Source organism: Antechinus flavipes, chromosome 4 (genome assembly GCF_016432865.1).
Source record: "Antechinus flavipes isolate AdamAnt ecotype Samford, QLD, Australia chromosome 4, AdamAnt_v2, whole genome shotgun sequence".
NCBI lineage: Eukaryota > Metazoa > Chordata > Mammalia > Dasyuromorphia > Dasyuridae > Antechinus > Antechinus flavipes.
Window position 1 is genome coordinate 29,833,497 of NC_067401.1, and position 16,001 is coordinate 29,849,497.

The window sequence follows — 16,001 nt, forward strand, 5'->3', positions numbered from 1 at the left end:
TAACACCTTCACTCCCTTTCCATCTACACTAATTCTCTTTCCTTCCCACCTACAAAACCTTCCCTCTCCTCAAATCTCCCCTTTTCAAATCTAACCTGGGAGCACTACAGTACCATGAAAAGCTCCTACTGGCTTTGGAGTCAGAGATCCTGAGTTCAAATCCTGTCTCTGACTTGTATTCCCTCTGTGATGTTCAGCATTTCACTCAGTTTCCTCATCTGCAAAGGAAGAATTTGAGCTAGATGACCTCCCCTTTCAGCTTTAGAGCTGGGAGCCTCCTTCTCTCGCCTTTCTCTCCCGGAATTTCTGCACCAATCTGTCTTTCTCACTCCCCTCTCTCCTTCATCCTCCCTTTTTAATAATAATGATAGCATTTGCAGAGCACCTACTATGTATCAGGAACCATGCCAAGCGCTGCTCAAATGTTTTCTCATTTGGTCCTTACGGCAGTTCTTGGAGCTGGTGCAATTTATGTAGAACTGAGGTTGAATTCAGCCTTTGAGTTTTAGTTTAGCTTTAGTTAGATAGAACAAGTTTATTTGCTGTATCACACACACACACACACACACACACACACACACACACACACACACAAAATGGGGCCTGCCCTTCTTGAGGAGACAAATGAATATAAGTGATCATCACTGGATGCACACTCAAACACAACACACACACACACACACACACACACACACACACACCTTCTGAATTAAAGACGGGTAGAGAAAGAGTGTGTGTGTGTGTGTGTGTGTGTGTGTGTGTGTGTTTCTTTCCTTATCTATAGAACTCCTCTAGTGTCCAGTGTGGGTCATGAACACTCATTTAGCCCAAAATGGAGGAAGCATATTCTTGTCATGCTCTTGATTTGGAAGCATATGGTCACATTTTGTGTTTCCATGTGTTTCCATTGCTTAGGAAGAAAAAAAAAAACCCAAAGCATTTTTGGTAGCTATTTGACTTGATTTTTTGCGAGTGTGAATGTAGGTCAGCTTGCCCTGAAGTCCTCCTCTTAGGTCTCATCGCGGTTCCAAAATCAAGTCTCCGCCACCGGCTGAACGTTCTCGAAGGCCTGACCGGTCCCCCCGTCCTCAGTCGAGGGCTGGGTGCTGCTGTTGTTCCAGGACCAGCCTCCCTAAGGACCAAGATACTCATCTCCAGGCGAGTCATAGCAGGATGAATTTTCTGACCACAGGAACTCCTAACGACCATTTACTACATTATAGAAGGTTATAATGTACAACTCACGCTGACGAAATTACAAGATCCTTGAATTATTGAAGTCATAAAGGTCAAATACCATCTATGAAGATTTATAAGCCCCAGCTGACTTATTTAAACACTGTTAGATGCAACCAAATTCTAGTACATCAAAGCAGAGAATTAGGTCATAGGCACATTGATTTAGAACTGGGAAGAACTTTAAAGTTCATCTAGTCCCTCTCTCTTTCGTTTTTGAGGCAAATAAATGGTGCAGTGGGTAAGGCGTCAGATCTCGAGATAAAGACCTGAGTTTGAATCCTGCCTCAGACACCGTTTGCCTCAGTTTCCTCTTCTGTAAAATGAGCTAGAGAAGGCAAACCACTCCAGTATCCTTGTCAAGAAAACTCCAAATGGGATCACAAAGAGTTAGATGACTGAACAACAAAATCGAACACTAGCTGTGTGACCCTGAGCAAGTCTGCTTCAGTCTTCTCAACTCTGTAAAATGGGGATAACAAATAGCAGCTACCTCCCAGGGTTATTCTGAAGCTCAAATGAGGTAATATTTGTAAAGATCTTAACACAGTGTCTAGCACATAGTAGGTGCCGTAGTAAATATTGGCATTATGTCACAGATGATAAAATGATACAGATGATAATTGTGAATGAAGTGATGAAATGAAAAAATGATACAGATGATAATTATCTTACAGATGATAAAACTAGGATTCTGAGGGATAAGTTACTTATCTAAGGTAACATAGATAATAGGTGGCAAAGGTGGGATTTGAATCTGCGGGCTCTGACTCCAGGTCCATTGCTCTTCTCTGGGGTACTGGACTCTCTCTCTCTCTCTCTCTGAGTTCAAAGCAGCTTATTCAAACAGCCTGTACAAAAAGATTTCCTGAGCCCAAACTGTCTTTCAGGTGATACATGGATGAATCCAATATATTTAAGGAATAATTGAAGTTTCCTGAGAAATGATGGATTAAATAGTGTTCAACCAGGAAAAGATCAATAAGGGAGACTTTCAAAGAGATGTGTTTGGGGATTAAAAATAAAACTCACTGATGCAATTAAAACTGCTCTGAGGCACTAACTCACACAGGTCCAGTTGGAAAAAAATAACTAAAAATGTAGTTTTAAAAAATCAGTGTTATTAGGATTGTGGAGAAACAGGTACACTCATTCATTGCTGGTAGAATTGCAAACTTGTAGACTGAGGATAAATGGTCAGCATTGTGTCTTTGGGGGCATATTGACCCATTCACATCTGTTCCTACTATCGACTTCAATGTTCCAGGCAGCAGCTGCAGGAGAAGCTAATAAGCTACAAAGCTTATGGACTTTGACTTTCAGTCTTTAGAAACCGACCCAGTAATTTCATTGTTTGGAATACAGCCTGACATGGTTATTGAAAACAACAATAACAAAAAGAAGAGCGGTCCACTCAAAGATGTTCAGAGCAGCGTTATACAAAGCCACAATACATAAACAAATAAACTCAGAGGCAACCTACAAATCTAACAATAGGGGAACGGTTAAATAAGTCATAGTACATTGATGAGATAGAATGCCATACAACAATTGAGCTAGACAAGTATGGGGAATACAAAGAAAGACCTTTAGAAGATAATGAAACACAAAATATAAATGTTATGGCAGAATCAGAAGGATAGCAGATACACGAACTATCATCATGTGAGGAGAAATGAGAATAAATGGACAAAAAGACTTACTGGGGACTTAAAGGGAATAATTAGAAAAGTGTTTAGTCTTGGAGATTAGGGGATAAAATAGGGGATGATATAGCGTGCATTGAAACTAATTTAAATATAATTGTTTATCAATCGAAGTTGTTCGTTTTGATATTTGTCGTTCAGTTATTTTCCATTCACGTCCGACTAGCTGTGACCCCATTTGGAGTTTTCTTGGCAGAGATACTGGAGTCATTTGCCATTTCCTTCTCCAGATCATTTGACAAATGAGGAACTGATTTAATGTTTCTAATAAAATATTTAATTCTATTTCTATATTTATTTTGAAACTGAGCCTCCCCATCTGGCCAAGGCTGGAAGTATAGTGTTCCCTTATAGAAGGGATGCAGTCAAGATCAGCATGGAAGGTTTCAAACCTCCATGGGCAACCTAGTGCTGTCTACTCCCAGAAAGACATTCTATTGGTCTCAGTTTCCCCATCTCCAAAAGGAGGACAATAACAGTCCCTAACTCCCAGGATTATTGTAAGCATCAAATGAGATGATTGTGCAAACTTAAAGAGCTATGCAGATATTAGTCGTTGTTCATTATTTGCCCTTGCTGCAGCTCAGAACTCCCAAGCTCAAGAGATTCACCATCCTCAGTATCCCCAGCAGCAAGGATTATAGGCATGTGGTATCATAGTGGGCCAATATGGAAGATTAAAAGGAAAAAACTGGAATTATGATTCTCATGTTGGTGGATTCCAGATGTGTGGGAGAAATCTATGGTATGAGAGAAGGAACTTGCTCAAAAGACAGATCAAATCCATCTTTTCTATTTATTCCCTTTGTCATTCTGGGCAAATCTCTTCTATCCTCTAAGGTTCAGTTTTCTGCTCTGTAAAATGGGTTTGAACTAAACGACCCAAAAGTCTTTTTCCAGCATTGGATCCAAAGATAGAAAGCTAAAAATGAAGCAGTCCCTGCTTCTGAAGTTCTTAAATTTAACTGAGGAGAGAGACTATGGAGTAACATGGGGAAGGAAGGAAGGAAGGAAGGAAGGAAGGAAGGAAGGAAAGAAGGAAGGAAGGAAGAAGGGAAGCAGGAGGGAGAGAGGGAGGGAAGGAGGAAGGCAGAAAGAGAGGGAGGAAGAACATTTATTAAGCACCTTCTATGTGCCAGATAGAGGCAGCTAGGTGACTCAGTATATATGGCACTTGGCGTAGAATCAGGAAGATCAGAGTTCAAAACTAGCCTCAGACTAGCTATGTAATCCAGGACAAGTCACTTATTCTTTGTTCACTTTAATCTGCTGAAGAAGGAAATGACAAACCATTCCAGTATCTTTGCCAAGAAATCTCCATGGACAATATTGATGTGCTATGGACCATAGGATCACCAACAGTCAGACGTCACTGAACAACAAGCACTGTGTTAAGTACTTTATAAATATTATCTTATTTGATTTTCATAACAAACCTAGCAATTGAATATACAATTTCCATTTTACTTTTGGGGAAACTGAGGCAGGGAAAGATTAAGTGACTTGCCCAGGATCTCACAGATAATAAATATACAAACTCAGGTTTTTCTAATGCCAGGCCTGAAGCTCTATCCACCAGAAGAGAGAGTTGGAAGAAGAGGAAAATAGTAGGTGAATAAAGCAGCCAAGCCAGAGGAGACACAACCTTCACAACCTATTTTTGTGTAGAAAATAGGACAGTTTTGATGCTGATGGTCAACAATTTGTATCCCATTGGAGTCGTGTATTGTGAAGTTTGTGACCTGGGGCCTGACCTTATGAAAGCATGTGGCCCCTATTGCAGGGAGGTAGCAAGCTCTACCCTGTCCCTGTTTTAGGAAGGACGCTAATGCCCTTTTTAGGTATAACAATTCAAAAAGCATTTCTTAAGACTCTATTGCCAATAAGATGTTATTTGGATGGAATTACAAGGTATCATTTGAACCCCAGAGTGTAAAAATTATATTTTCTGTCTACAATGAACTTACAGTTCCCATAAGGGAGAGAGGACAAAGGTTTAAAAAACCCTACAAGACAAATCTGAATTTGGACTAGATCATTGGTGCACACCTATAATCCCTAATACCTGGGGAAACTGAGGCTGAAGAATGACTTGAATTCCAGAGTTCTGATTTGCAGTGGGCTTAGCCAATCAGCCATCCTCATAGACAACAGTTAAAGGTTTGCAAAGCATCTTCCAAATGGTAATCTGGGAGTAAGAGTTTAAAAGCCACCAGGTTGCCTAAACTTGAGTTGGAAATAGAGCAGATCAAGTCCCTCCTCAACAACCAGAAGTGGGATTCATCCCATAGCACTTCTAGTCTGGCTAAGCTAAAGAGAATTATGTCATTTTTTTAAAGTAAGCAAATAAGATTTTTTTAATTTGGAATTTGTGTGTAGTGGAACCAATAGAATCATAAATCTTTGAATGGGAAGAGACATTTAGAAGCCATCTAGTTCAATTAACACTCAAATAGGGATCTTGTCTATTGCCCAGAAAGTGGGCAGCCAGCCTTATTTGAAACCCTCCAAAGGGAGAAGAAAGGGAGAAAAAATAAAGTAAAAAGTTCACAGCAGAGAACAAAAGAAAACCAACAAGGAAGCAAAGAAAAACAGAGTAGCTTTGTAAACAATGTGTAGTATTTATAATAAAGGTTTTCTTGAAATGGAAATTTTTTTTATATTGAATCCTCTCTTACAGTCTTTTGTTTACATGGCAATTTTTTTCTTTTCTCTTTTGTGTTTATGTTTAAAATAAAAAAATTTAAAAGGAAAAAAAAAAAGGAAAAACGCCCTCTAGAGAATGTTAGAGATGGAAGAGACCTTCCAGACCATCTTGCTCAGAAGTCATCCCAACTTGTGGGCTGCAGCCCCCTGAGTGTGTCGAAGAGACCAAGGGATCCATAAATCCATAAATAAATACCTCCTCTGTAGACGAGTAACTATCTCCTACATATTCTACAATCGATGTCAACGCTGTTGTGATGAATAAAACACGAGTTCATTTTTTTTTAAACAGCAGTCTCCACTTATGGGACCATTACTCCCTCTCCAAGCAGTCCATTCAGCTCTGGGACAGTTTTCATGGTAAGAAAGATCTTCATTTCACCAAGTCTAAATTCACTCCTCTTGCCTAGTTTTGTCCTCTGGGGCCAAGCAGAATGCAGCTGATCTCCCTTCTTTATCACAATTGGAATTGTGCATCCCACCTAATCCTTCTCCAGAATAAACATCCCCAGGTCCTTCAACCAACCTTTTAGTAGAAATCGATGGCGTGAAGAACATCGTACTAGTGCTGGGGATGCAAATGAAACATGTCCTGTCTTCAGAGAGCTTCCATTCCACTGGGAGGATGAAACATGCACAGAGATAAGTAAACAAAGTGCTTGGAAGGAAGGAGGGAGGGAAGAAAGAGCTATAATAACTTGGCAGATCCAGGGACGGATGGTCTTCTGACTCCTCATCCCAAATGCCTCGCTAAAAAACACTCCCAGTGTGATCCACTGGTCTATCAGTTCAATCAATTAATAAGCATCGATTAAACACCTACTATGCGAGGACTTCCGGCCAAGATGGCGGAGAGGAAATACACTTCTGTGTAATCTCCGTGTTTTTCTCTCACTATTCATTTCATTTCATGCCTCTGAATTAATGCTCGACTGAAAAAAAAACCATACAATTACTTACCAAGAGAAACCATCCTTGAGACTCGTCAAGAAAGGTCTGTTTTTGCGCGAGGGCGGGGACGGTATTTGGAAGCAGTCTGCGGGTAGCAGCAGCTGCAACCAGAGCACAGATAGCAGCTCAGAACCGGGTGGAGCGGAGAGGGGGTAGGACCGCAGCCGTCTCTGCGGTGAGAGCTTTGCTATAGGAGCAAGTCAGCAGCCCAGCAGAGAAGCTAAAAACACCGGGGGTGAAGAATACAATCCCAAACAGCTGGAGTTTCTAGGGACCTGGCCACCCCTCCCCCACAGTGTCTTAGCCCGCTCGGATCTCAGAGCGCTCGGATCTCAGTGCGCAGGCGCCATAGCACAGTAGGACCTGTGCCTCACGAATACCCTGCCCCTCCCCCAAAGAAAGCAGCCTCCATTCAAGGGGTTTTTTTCCTTCTGTTTCTTTGATAGTTTGTCTTTGATAAATAGACAGAATGAGCAAGAAACTGAAAAAGAATTTAACCCTGGACAGCTTTTATACAGATAAAGAGCAGACTCCAAACCCTGAGGAGACTAAAAACAAACAGTCCCCAGGTGAATCCCCGAAGGAGGAGACCTTATATCCCTCAGCACAGATGAATCTCATGGAAGAAATTAAAAAGGCTCTCACAAGGGAGCTAGAAGAAAAATGGGAAAAGGAGAGGGAGGCTCTGCAAAAGGAGAGGGAGGCTTGGCAAAAGAGCCTGGAGAAGTCAGTTAAAGAGAGAGTGGATAAAGAAACCAAATCCTTGAAAAATAGGATTAGTGAACTGGAAACAGAAAACAGCTCTCTAAAAAACAAAATTGGCGAAATGGAAAAAAATTCCACAGAACAAAAGAACTCAATTGGACAATTAGAAAAAGATCTTAAAAAAGTGAGTGAAGAAAATACCTCACTGAAAATCAGGGTCGAACAATTGGAATTGAATGACTCGAGGAGACAAGAAGAATCAGTCAAGCAAATCCAAAAAAATCAAACAATGGAAAAGGATGTGAAATACCTTCTGGGGAAGACAACAGACCTGGAAAACAGATCCAGGAGAGACAACCTGAGAATCATCGGACTTCCAGAAAAGTATGATGAAAAAAAAAGCCTGAACACTATCTTCCAGGAAATTATCAAAGAGAACTGCCCAGAAGTCATAGAAACAGAAGGTAAAATAGACATTGAAAGAATTCATCGATCCCCTACTGAAAGGGATCCTAAAATCAAAACACCAAGGAATATAGTGGCCAAATGCCAGAACCCTCAGGCAAAGGAAAAAATACTGCAAGCGGCTAGAAAAACCCAATTCAAGTATCAAGGAGCCACAATAAGGATCACCCAGGATCTGGCAGCATCCACATTAAAGGATCGAAGGGCCTGGAATATGATATTCCGAAAGGCTAAGGAACTTGGTATGCAACCAAAAATAACTTACCCAGCGAGATTGAGCATCTTTTTCCAGGGAAGAAGATGGTCATTCAACGAAATAAGCGAATTTCATCTATTTCTGATGAAAAAGCCAGAACTTAACAAAAAATTTGATCTACAAGCACAGAACTCAAGAGAAATCTAAAAAGGTAAAGATTAATCTTGGGAACTATATTTCGGCTGTAAAGATGTATAAAAAATACATGTATACCTTGTTCTAGAAACTAGTTGAGGAAGGACATTGTACTAGAAAAAAGGGAAAGTGGGGGTACTACATTTCATGAAGAGGCAAAGAAAACCTAGTATATCTGAGAGAAAGAATGGAGAGGAATGAAAATAGTGAGTATTTTACTGCTTTCAGAATTGGCAGTAAGAGAAGAATTTTAGACATATTCAATCTATGGTGAAACTTCTCCCACCTCATTGAAAAGTGAGAAGGGAAAAGTGAAAAAGGAAGGAATAAGCTAAGTGGAAGGGAATACAGGAACTGGGAGGGAAAGGGGTAAGTTGGGGGGGGGGAACTCTAAGGGGAGGGGAGGGATACTGAAAAAGGGAGGGCTGTGAGAAGCAAGGGGAGCTCACAAGCTTAATACTGGGAAGGGGGGTAAGGGAGGGGGTAAGGGAGTAAGAAGGGAGAAAAGCATAAACCGGGGTCAACAAGATGGCAAGTAATACAGAATTGGTCATTTTAACCATAAATGTGAACGGGGTAAACTCCTCTATAAAGAGGAAGCGGTTAGCAGAATGGATTAAAAGCCAGAATCCTACAATATGTTGTATACAGGAAACACACCTGAAGCGGGGTGATACATGCAGGTTAAAGGTAAAAGGTTGGAGCAAAATCTACTATGCTTCAGGTGAAGCCAAAAAAGCAGGGGTAGCCATCCTGATCTCAGATCAAGCTAAAGCAAAAATTGATCTAATCAAAAGAGATAAGGAAGGGCACTATATCTTGCTAAAGGGTAGAATGAATAATGAAGAAGTATCTATATTAAATATATATGCACCAAGTAGTGTAGCATCTAAATTCCTAAAAGAGAAATTAAGAGAGCTGCAAGAAGAAATAGACAGTAAAACTATAATAGTGGGAGATCTCAACCTTGCACTCTCAGAATTAGATAAATCAAACCACAAAATAAATAAGAAAGAAGTCAAAGAGATAAATAGAATACTAGAAAAATTAGATATGATAGATCTCTGGAGAAAATGTAATGGGGACAGAAAGGAGTACACCTTCTTTTCAGCAGTTCATGGAACTTATACAAAAATTGATCATATATTAGGACATAAAAACCTCAAACTCAAATGCAGTAAGGCAGAAATAGTGAATGCATCCTTTTCAGACCATGATGCATTGAAAATTACATTCAATAAAAAGCCACAGGAAAGTAGACCAAAAAATAATTGGAAACTAAATAATCTCATACTAAAGAATGATTGGGTGAAACAGCAAATTATAGACATAATTAATAACTTCATCCAAGAAAATGATAATAATGAGACATCATACCAAAATGTATGGGATGCAGCCAAAGCGGTAATAAGGGGAAATCTCATATCTCTAGAGGCCTATTTGTATAAAATAGAGAAAGAGAAGGTCAATGAATTGGGCTTGCAACTAAAAATGCTAGAAAAGGAACAAATTAAAAACCCCCAATCAAACACTAAACTTGAAATTCAAAAAATAAAAGGAGAGATCAATAAAATTGAAAGTAAAAAAACTATTGAATTGATTAATAAAACTAAGAGTTGGTTCTATGAAAAAACCAACAAAATAGACAAACCCTTAGTAAATCTGATTAAAAAAAGGAAAGAGGAAAATCAAATTGTTAGTCTTAAAAATGAAAAGGGAGAACTCACCACTAACGAAGAGGAAATTAGAGCAATAATTAGGAGTTACTTTGCCCAACTTTACGCCAATAAATTCGACAACTTAAATGAAATAGAAGAATACCTCCAAAAATATAGCTTACCTAAACTAACAGAGGAAGAAGTAAATATCCTAAACACTCCTATCTCAGAAAAAGAAATAGAACAAACTATCAATCAACTCCCTAAGAAAAAAACCCCAGGACCAGATGGATTTACATCTGAATTCTATCAAACATTTAAAGATCAATTAACTCCAATGCTAAATAAACTATTTGAAGAAGTAGGGATTGAAGGAGTCCTACCAAACTCCTTTTATGACACAGATATGGTACTGATACCTAAACCAGGTAGGCTGAAAACAGAGAAAGAAAATTATAGACCAATCTCCCTAATGAATATTGATGCTAAAATCTTAAATAAAATATTAGCAAAAAGATTACAGAAAATCATCCCCAGGATAATACACTATGACCAAGTAGGATTTATACCAGGAATGCAGGGCTGGTTCAATATTAGGAAAACTATTAACATAATTGACTATATCAACAACCAACCAAACAAAAACCATATGATCATTTCAATAGATGCAGAAAAAGCATTTGATAAAATCCAACAGCCATTCCTAATAAAAACACTTGAGAGCATAGGAATAAAAGGACTTTTCCTTAAAATAGTTAGGAGCATATATTTTAAACCTTCAGTAAGCATCATATGCAATGGGGAAAAACTGGAACCTTTCCCGGTAAGATCTGGAGTGAAGCAAGGTTGCCCACTATCACCATTATTATTCAATATTGTATTAGAAACACTGGCCTCTGCAATAAGAGTCGAGAAAGAGATTAAAGGAATTAGAGTAGGCAATGAGGAAACCAAACTATCACTCTTTGCAGATGATATGATGGTATACCTAGAAAACCCCAGAGATTCTACTAAAAAGCTATTAGAAATAATTCATAATTTTAGCAAAGTAGCAGGATACAAAATAAATCCCCATAAATCCTCAGCATTCTTATACACCACCAACAAAATCCAAGAGCAAGAGATACAAAGAGAAATTCCATTCAAAATAACTGTTGATAGCATAAAATATTTGGGAATCTACCTACCAAAGGAAAGTCAGGAATTATATGAGCAAAATTACAAAAAAGTTTTCACACAAATAAAGTCAGACTTAAATAATTGGAAAAATATTAAGTGCTCTTGGATAGGCCGAGCAAATATAATAAAGATGACAATACTCCCTAAACTAATCTATTTATTTAGTGCTATACCAATCAGACTTCCAAGAAAATATTTTAATGATTTAGAAAAAATAACAACAAAATTCATATGGAACAATAAAAAGTCGAGAATCTCAAGGGAATTAATGAAAAAAAAATCAAATGAAGGTGGTCTAGCTGTACCTGATCTAAAATTATATTATAAAGCAGCAGTCACCAAAACCATCTGGTATTGGCTTAGAAATAGATTAGTTGATCAGTGGAAAAGGTTAGGTTCACAAGACAGAATAGTCAACTATAGCAATCTAGTGTTTGACAAACCCAAAGATTCTAAATTTTGGGATAAGATTTCATTATTTGATAAAAACTGCTGGGATAACTGGAAATTAGTATGGCAGAAATTAGGCAAGGACCCACACTTAACACCACATACCAAGATAAGATCAAAATGGGTCCATGACCTAGGCATAAAGAACGAGATTATAAATAAATTAGAAGAACATAGGATAGTTTATCTCTCAGACTTGTGGAGGAGAAAGAAATTTGTGACCAAAGATGAACTAGAGACCATTACCAATCACAAAATAGAAAATTTTGATTATATCAAATTAAAAAGCCTTTGTACAAACAGAACGAATGCAAACAAGATTAGTAGGGAAGTAACTAACTGGGAAAACATCTTTACAATTAAAGGTTCTGATAAAGGCCTCATTTCCAAAATATATAGAGAACTGACTCAAATTTATAAAAAATCAAGCCATTCTCCAATTGATAAATGGTCAAAGGATATGAACAGACAATTTTCAGATGAAGAAATTGAAACTATTACCACTCACATGAAAGAGTGTTCCAAATCACTATTGATCAGAGAAATGCAAATTAAGACAACTCTGAGATATCACTACACTCCTGTCAGATTGGCTAAGATGACAGGAAAAAACAATGATGAATGTTGGAGGGGATGCGGGAAAACGGGGACATTGATGCATTGTTGGTGGAGTTGTGAACGAATCCAGCCATTCTGGAGAGCGATCTGGAATTATGCCCAAAAAGTTATCAAACTGTGCATACCCTTTGATCCAACAGTGTTTCTATTGGGCTTATACCCCAAAGAGATACTAAAAAAGGGAAGGGGACCTGTATGTGCCAAAATGTTTGTAGCAGCCCTGTTTGTAGTGGCTAGAAACTGGAAAATGAATGGATGCCCATCAATTGGAGAATGGCTGGGTAAATTGTGGTATATGAACGTTATGGAATATTATTGCTCTGTAAGGAATGACCAGCAGGATGAATACAGAGAGGCTTGGAGAGACCTACATGGACTGATGCTAAGTGAGATGAGCAGAACCAGGAGATCATTATACACTTCGACAACGATATTGTATGAGGATGTATTCTGATGGAAGTGGATTTCTCTGACAAAGAGACTTAACTGAGTTTCATTGGAGAAATGATGGACAGAAACAGCTACACCCAAAGAAGGAATACTGGGAAATGAATGTGAACTATTTGCAATTTTGATTTTCTTCCCGAGTTATTTTTACCTTCTGAATCCAATTCTCCCTGTGCAACAAGAGAACTGTTTGGTTCTGCAAATATGTATTGTATCTAGGATATACTGCAACATGTTTAGCATATATAGGACTGCTTGCCATCCTGGGGGGGGGGGGGGGGGAGGAGGGAGGGAGGGGAAAAAACGAAACATAAGTGATTGCAAGGGATAATGTCGTGTAGAAATTATCCTGGCATGGATTCTGTCAATGCGAAGTTATTATTAAATAAAATAAAATTTATTATAAAAAAAAAAAAATAAAATAAACACCTACTATGCGCCAGGCGTTGTGCTAAGCTCTGGGTATATAAAAAGATGCAAAAGACAGTCCCTGCTCTTAAGGAGCTAACAATCTAATGGGAAATAAATGCTTCTTTATCAAGCAAAGGTTTACTGTGTGCTGGGAGCCAGGGAGAGGAATAAAAAACAAGATGGTCCTGGATTTCAATATGCTCACATATTAATGGGGGATATACCACATAAAAGACTATGTATATCACACACACACACACAAATAGGTAGAGACATATATACATAGGTTGATATATAGATCGTTAGGTACATGTACACTTAGATTTGTAGATACATATACATACATAGATTGTACATAGATTATAAGATACATAGGTTGGTATATACATAGATACAATTATACATAGATCAATAGATATATACATACATAGATTGTTACATAGATAGATACATACACAGAGATTCATCCATAGATAGATACATATATACACACATAGACTGTTACATATATATCAATTGATATATAGATATATACTACATAGATTGATAGATACATAGGCAGATTAGTAATATGTACATAGATACATGGATTGATATATACATAGATAAATATGCACACAGATTGATACATATATCTATAAATATCTATGTATCTATGTAATAATCTCCATATATATATACACATACACATACAGACATTGTTACATAGATACATAGATAGATACATACACAGAGAATTAGTACATAGATACATATATACATACATAGGTTGTTACATATATAGATACATAGCTAGACATACACATTGATTAATAGATATATACATACATACATAGATTGTACATAGATTGATAATATGCACACCTTGATAATACATACATAGATAAATACATATACAGAGACTAATACATGTATACATGCATGCATAGATATGTAGATCATACATAGGTGTATATACACAGATTGATAGATATATAAATACATACCCGATATAGAGATTGATACATATATACATAGAGTCATACACAGAAATTAATGCAGAGATACAAACATACATAGACATAGAGATTTGATATATAGTATCATACACACATAATGTATAGATAGATATCCAAGAGAAGCATCTAGCAAGGTTGAGGACTGAAGAAGACCTCCTACAAAAGATAGGATTTGAGCATTTTTGAAAGAAGTCCGGGAAGCCAGGAGGCAGAGACAAGATGGGAGGGGATTCTAGACATCAGGAACAGTCAGAGCAAAGGCAGATATGGAGACAGAATGTTATAATTAACATTAAGGAAAAGCATGGGGGCCAGTATGGCAACTATACATTGTGTGGTGTGAGAAGATCGGAATTGTAAGAAGGGGTTGATTGGTTAAGAGCTTTATATGCCAAAGAGAGGATTTGATCCTGAAAGTGATAGGGAGCCATTGGAGTAGGGGAGTGGGATAAAGTCAAAGCTGCGCTTTAGGAAGACCACTTTGTCAGTTAAGTGGAAGGTGGATTGGTGTGAGGAAAGGCTTGAGGGAACACTAGCAGGCATTGAGATAGACCGGGTCAGCTGATAAGGGACTGCACCAGGGTGAAGGCTATGAATGGAGAAAAGATAATGTATACAAGAAACATTGTGAAAGTTAAAATGACAAGAGCTGGCAACAGATTAATGTTCGAAGTAAATGTCAGTGGGAGGTCAAAGATGATATGGAGGAGACAAGATGGAAAGTGAAGTCTCTATAGTAACAGGAAAATTAAGAAGAGGAAAGGGATTGGTGAGGTGGTAAAGGTGTTAGACACCTATCACACACACACACTATTCATTTTGAGATATAGTGAAGGATAGAAGAGTCTGGTACTATGGTCCATGGCTTCACAGAGAGTTAGACATGATTCAACAACAACAAAAATGGAGGATCCAATTCAAGATGTTCAACAAATAGTTGATAAAGTGAAAATGGAACTCAGGAGAGAGACTAAGACTGGATAGATAATCCTGGGAATCACTTGTATAAAAATGAAAATTGCTGTAAGAAATGATCAGCAGGATGATTTCAGAAAGGCCTGGAGAGATTTATATGAACTGTTGCTAAGTGGAGAGAACATTGTACACGGCAACAATAAGATTATGTGATGATCAATTCTGACGGACATGGCTCTTTTCAGCAATAAGATGCTGCAGGCCAATTTCAATGATCTTGTGATGAGAGAGCCATATGCACCAAGTATGGATCACAACATAGTATTTTCACCTTTTTTTTTGGTGGTTGTTGTTTGCTTGCTTTTTTTTCCTTTCTCATTTTTTCCTTTTTTGATCTAATTTTTCTTGTACAAAATGATGAATATAAAAATATGTTTAGAAGAATTGCACATGTTTAACCTACATGGGATTACTTGCTGTCTAGAGGAGGTATGTGGGGGAAGAGAGGAAGAAAAATTAGAAACACAAAGTTTCATAAGAGTAAATGTTAAAAACTATCTTTGCATGTATTTTTAAAATAAAAAACTATTATTTTAAACAATGAGAACTGAATCATGAATGAATGAAAAAATTTTAAAAGCATTTGTTAAGTGTTTACTATTTGCAAAGCACTGGCAATGCAAAGAGAAAAATAAGATCATCCATATTCTCAAGAAGCTCTAATGGGGGAGATCACACATGGAAGATTTCCATTGCAAATCAGAATCAAAGGTCCCATGATTCCAAGGGTGCAGCAGCAAAGCAGATGGCCATGTCTCTTCTTTAATGTTATTTCTCCTAATAAAATCTTATCATTTCTCGCGTTGAACTATTTAATAGCAGCAAGATATTTGGAGGCAAAAATGTTCTTTGATGACTTGTCAGAAGCTGTGGCTGTATCACCTGCAGGAGTGGTTGCCAGGCTGCCTCTCCACAGAGGTTGTTTCTAGGATAGTTGTTGCCAGGATGATGCCTGTGGGCACTGGGCTGGAAGAATTGCTATTTTCATGGCTTCTGGTTCAAAGTCCTAGACTGTCTCCACTGGGGTTTAAAGGAAAATGGTGGTCAAGGTGGTAGTGAGAGTTTGATTTGTCGGGCATATGCTGTCTCCTGTCTCTCCTCCAAG